The sequence below is a fragment of the Topomyia yanbarensis genome, chromosome 3 (genome assembly GCF_030247195.1).
Source record: "Topomyia yanbarensis strain Yona2022 chromosome 3, ASM3024719v1, whole genome shotgun sequence".
Lineage (NCBI taxonomy): Eukaryota > Metazoa > Arthropoda > Insecta > Diptera > Culicidae > Topomyia > Topomyia yanbarensis.
Window position 1 is genome coordinate 409,671,976 of NC_080672.1, and position 6,000 is coordinate 409,677,975.

The following is a 6,000-nucleotide window of genomic DNA, read 5'->3' on the forward strand; positions in this document are numbered from 1 at the left end:
TCGATTATGGATGTCTGTTCTCTGTGGTTCGGGTATTATAGTATTTCATGAATTTGTCTAAGTACATTTGGTAATTGATTATCACATATATTTAGCGTTTCTAACTAGAACCACAGACTAACAGACATAACACTCGTTGACCCATTCTTCGTTCGCCTTAACGGTCATTTCAAATATATGTTTAGTTGGGACTGTGGCCGTATGCATTATGATGGCGCCACTGAACGCATTGTACCGTTCAAATATTTGAACTGTCATCAGGTTAGTTTTCGTATAGCAGTGCAATTCGAAAATGGGCAGAAAGTGTGAATTTGGTTGGTGCAGCAACAAAAAAGGCTATACTCCAGGAAAAACATTTCACTTCTTTCCAAAAAAGCATGAACTGTAAGTAGTTCCTATTTGGCACTCAAACCAAACAAATTTCTTCATTAATGTATCCAAAGGTGCACTATATGGGTGCAGCTTTGCAGCTCTCAAGAACTTGCAAATGAATTTTCTGCAGGCGGTGTTGCTGCTGTTCGGCAACGACTGATTTGTTCTGCCCACTTTTTACCAGATGCATACGTGAATCTGCCGGAGAAAAAGTAAGAAGACTCAGAGTAGAAAGTCTGTGGAATTATAGTTTATTTTTCTTCTTTCTCCTAACGCGTAGACTCCGTCCAAATGCCGTTCCGACGGTTGGCGATGAATTTTTCGATATCATGGTTCTCGAAAGTGAAATAGATACAAGTTATTCGCAGTCAAATGACGAGATCAACAATACAACTGAGCAGCTTGAACAATCGGGTACTGAAAACAAAGAAATTTCAACAGCTTTTCCTGAAATTTTGAACAATTTAGAATTCGTAGAGTGTGCCGATTTAGATTCATATGATGACTACAATAACAATGAAATAAGCTATAAACATATGTACGAAGCAGAAAAGGACGAGAAAAGGCGTTATGAAGCGGAAAATTTAACACTTAAATTAAAGTTGAAAGCAGAGAAACGCAAAAATAATTGGAGATTGCAGTCGAATATTTCTAAAAAGAAGAAGATCACTGCATTAAGAAAAGCCTTGCGACTCGAAAGACAATCTGGTATTGAATCTAAACGACTAGCTGACCTGCTGAAATCTAATAAAGTGTTACACAATTCTCTAATCAATGCAGTGCAAAAGCCACAAGGTCGTAGATTCAACAAGGAAACTAAAAAATTTGCTATGGGTACATATCTTGCGGGGCCATCAGCATACAGATCGATTCAGCAGTCAGATGTACTGACCCTACCTCATAAAATGACGTTAGGTAGATGGAACGCAGATATCCAGCTAACACCAGGAATCAACTACAAAATTCTAGATAAATTGAAGCAAAAAACAAGAAATTTTTCAAAGCATGAAAAGGCAGTTGTCATTGCCATTGATGGGATGTCAATTAAAGCCGAACTAACATATAACGCTCGCGCCGATACTTTTATGGGTTTCCCATGTGATGGTAAACTGAAGAGACTGGAAAAAAACAATCCAAAAATTTTAGCGACCGAGGCAGTTGCTGTAATGATATCTGGCGTTAGTACACTGGATCCTAAACGGTGGGACAGGAACAAGAAAGTTGGAAAACGTTCAAATGAACATCGTCGTTTCAAGCAGGTTACATTTCATTAATTCGATATCGTCCTAACTCGTTATTTTCCTAATTCTAGCTACCATGAACAGTTTCTCTATTCAAAAGCTCTAACTAGCTATTATTTACCGTAATGTATTGCAGTTAGTTTGCCAATATGCTGGTACTAGCACGATTTTAGAATAATATAAATGCATGTCAGCTGCTGGTACAAACAGCTTGGCGCTTGCAGCGTTTACATTATGCGCTGGTAGCACGTTGGCAACCGGCTTTAATATCAGTGCTACATAAACATGGTATCTTCATCTACAATATAGTACCTTAAAATCAAAATGAAAAGAGTTCACTGCAAATATTTTCATTTTTAAATTGTTTAGACACAGACAGATCTAATTTCAGGCCATCGGCTACGTCCTAGCTCATCATACTCTTGGTAGTGAAGCGCAACTACAAATAGTTAGACAAACGGTTAAATCCTTGAAGCGACGAGGCTTGGAACCAGTAGCGTTAATAATGGACCAATGCTCAACGAACGTAAAAATGGCCAGAGAAGCTGATGCTACGGAAAAAATCCCGTTGATACCAGTCGATAACACTATTCTCGCCTTACTCTATGATAGTCCCCATCTCATGAAAAATGCTAGAAACAATTTATATAAACATAACGCGGTATTTGATGGGAAGATTGCTAGCTTCGAAGATATAAGAAAGCTGTACCATATTGATAATTCTTCAGTACCAAGATTGGCTCCGAAACTAATAGAACGCTATGTTTACCAAAAACCATTTACATCAATGAATGTGGCCCAAGCAGCGCGTACATTGAGTGCCTCAGTATCTAAAAGTTTGCTATATTACGTCAAATCAGGAGAAATGCCTAAAAGCGCAGAAGGAACCGCAAGTTACGCCGAATTCTTTGATACCTTATTTGATGTATTTAATTCTAGGAGCTCCCAAGAAACGATTTCAAAGGTATACAGTTACAGTAGTTTGTAGTTCATGCACTTGTTTGTTTATCATGTTTTCTTATAGCCCTATCGAACAGCAATCAGGAGTGAGTCATTTCATTGGGACTTCCTAAAGGATGCAGAAGAAACCTTGCACAAATTATACTTTATACCTCAAAGCTGTTTTGATTTAGTTAAGGTATTAATGAAACAATAAAATAAGCATAAATGATCTACAATTATAATTTCTCGCTTCAAGGCCAAATATGAAGCCAAAACGCTTTTAATGCGACAACGCAAGCCAGCCTTCGTGAGTGGTCTTATTAACAATATATATGCTCTGCGTTGGCTTTGGAGTTATCTACAAAATAACTTCGATTGTGAGCATTTATGCACAAATCATCTTAACCAAGATCCCCAAGAAAACAATTTTTCTGAAATTCGTAGGAGATGTGGACATAATGATATCCCAACTGCATACCAGTTCGGTACAGCGTATAAGTACGCTGCAATAGCTGCGAATGCAAAATTGACTGAGGGTACCAATTGTGAGAACGATAATGCATTACCTGTTCTTGAGGATAATGACTTCTCCAATGATGGAGTTCACGATAATTCAGAGCGGTTCACGTATAGATTTAAACCACTTGCACCGGTGGATCAGAGTAAATACACCTCTAAGGAAATAAATGCACTAATGTATATTTTAGGTGCATCAGTATCAAAACTTCATCACAATCGTTGTAGAAAACAACTGCTTTTCAGTCGTACAGAGGCAGTACAGAATTCCAACACGGCTTATACATTCTGCTTATTGAAGAATGCTAAATATTATCCAGGAACCATATTGTTTGATATTGGACTGCTTGCTTTCACTGCATACAGGCACCGGTTCTCTAAATATTTGTACCAGAATCGCAAATACGTCAAAGCAAGATTATCTGAACACGTTGAGTATGACAGGTTCGAAGCATTTGTTTGTCCCTCTTGTTTCAAAACTACCGTGGATAAAATTTTTAACACTCTTATATCCGGTTACTTGAAAGAGCTTAGAACACAAAGACACACTGCTTCGAAGAAAAAAGTTGGATATGGTAAACGTAACCGTAAGGCAAAAAGAATGAACCTTCCTGAAAAGTTAGATATTTAGCAGTTGATCCAAAAACGTACATTCCTTCATTCATTATAAAATGAAAAAATAAAAATTCAATTTAAAAAAAAACAATTACAATAGTTTGTGTCCGTTTATTCCATCCTTCACACATATTGCACATGCACTGCAAATTCGGTTGCATAACATCATTCCACAAATGTTTGTTTATGCTATGCCTGGCTAATTTTTGTATTACGCCGGGGGACGAAATTGTCTTCACTTCACGGTGGCGTACCATATTCTGCATATTAAGCGATAGTCGAATCCTATCATTTGTTTGGAAAATTGTTGTAATGCAGAATGAGACTGTTCTACTCTTCATTCTGCATGCATCCGCTGGTAAGCTCCTTGCATTCCTCAATAAATCCGTGAAGTGTATCTGTTTTGGATGGAAGGAAGACGATGGCAGTGGTGATTGGTTTTCGGGAAAAAATAATAATTTATATTTACCATTGTACAGAATGCAATCAGGCTCAATCGACGTTGGAACCAGAATCTGCATCGAAGAAGTTTGTTTACACTTTTCTCATGAGTTGCTTTTGTTCAGATTTTGACAGAAAGCTGATATGCAGTTGAGCGGGGGAGAACCCACTAGTAAAAATTTTGCTTTATGCGAGGGATGCACCGCTTGCATCTGAGTGGTTGGGACTGTGTGTTATAGGTGGAGTTAGTGTACTGACAAAATTGGAAGAACGATAATTTTTACATAGTGTTATGTCTGTTAGTCTGTGCTAGAACTATGGGAGCGTCTTCAAGAACTTAACGGAAAACTGTGATCCCGTAGATTCGCCTTACGAAAGCAGCTTTCTTGAAGAATATTTGAATGATTACTTTCATAAAGATTCTTCCAACTTGGAAGTTCTTGAGCTCAGGGCTTCACACGATTCAATTTACCAATTGATCAAGGAAGTAGAATTTCGTTCGATAACTAGCCCAAACTCGTTTAAATTTCAGTGTACAATACAATCGTCTACGACAGACGAGAACAAGAGCTCGCCTGTATCACAATATAAAGAAGCATTCGATGTATTTTATTACTGGGTTGGTGACAAGATCAAAAGACCGGAAATGTTACGTTTGGCGATGGTAGTTCTTTCCGCCCCTTCCACATAGGTGACAGTAGTTCGTTCATTGCCAGCGCTTAGGAGACAAACGGATACAGGATCTGATGGTACTGAAACTCAACCCAGATTTGTAACCACAAATAGCAGAAGAACTAGATGCCTTTAATCTTTGACGGCATATAAACCTACTGTGAACCTAACTTAAAAAATTAAATTTTAATAAAGCTAAAGGGTTAGAAATTGCATTATTTGGTGTTAATTCTCCATGCCCATTTCCATGAAGTGTTTTGTAATGTTTAATAGAGATGACTGAACCGATTTACACAAACTTAGGGTGCTTACAGAGTGGCGGCGAGAAGCTGAGCTGGGCTGGAACTGACATTAGAAAGCGAGATGCGACAAACCTGCTTGCAGCGTAGTAATTGGAGCATGTCAGAGTAAAAGCAGACAGTCGGCGCAGATCCGCTCGGCTTTCACTCTGACATCATCCCTTTAATTTGCAGCAATCAGGTTTCTCGCATCTCGTATTCTAATGTCAGTTCCAGCGCCAGCTCCGCTTCTCGCCACCACTCTGTAAGCACCAGGAGGGTGTCACTCCTGTCATTCGCTATGTAGATATACGGACTTTGACAGTAGTCAACATATGATGGGCCTAGCTGCATCTAGGCCCACGTCGCCCGTGCAATAGCATTGGGTTGTTTTGATTTTAACAAAGGCAGATGTTGGCTAGGACAAAATGGCTGCCTAGCGGAGGGCTGGTAAGCACTCTTAGTGCCAAATGAAAGGTATGACGCTCCCACCCGGTCAAATCATTCGGAATTTGATTCGGAATCCTGAATGGAGTCAGTATGGATTCCAAATCAAATGCAACAACCGATTCTGAGTCGGAATCGGTTGTTGCATTTGATTTGGAATCCATAATGACTCCATTCAGAAATCCGAACCGGTTCCGGAATGAGTTTAACTGGGCATAAGCTGCTATTGAATTTTAGTTGATCCGACTTCCTGTTCCGGACTTACGGGTTGAAGAGTGCGGTCACACAGCAAATCCCCATATAAACTGGTAATACCATGATGGCCGAAAGATGTAATACCAATTAAAATGGGTAAAAGTAGCTTTGACCACATTGGCCACCTATGATTATTTTTAATGCCCCCGGGAAACTCGTCAAGTTTCAGGTTGGTTAGTAAGGTTATACTGGGATTTATAAACCGTTAAAATCTTTATCAA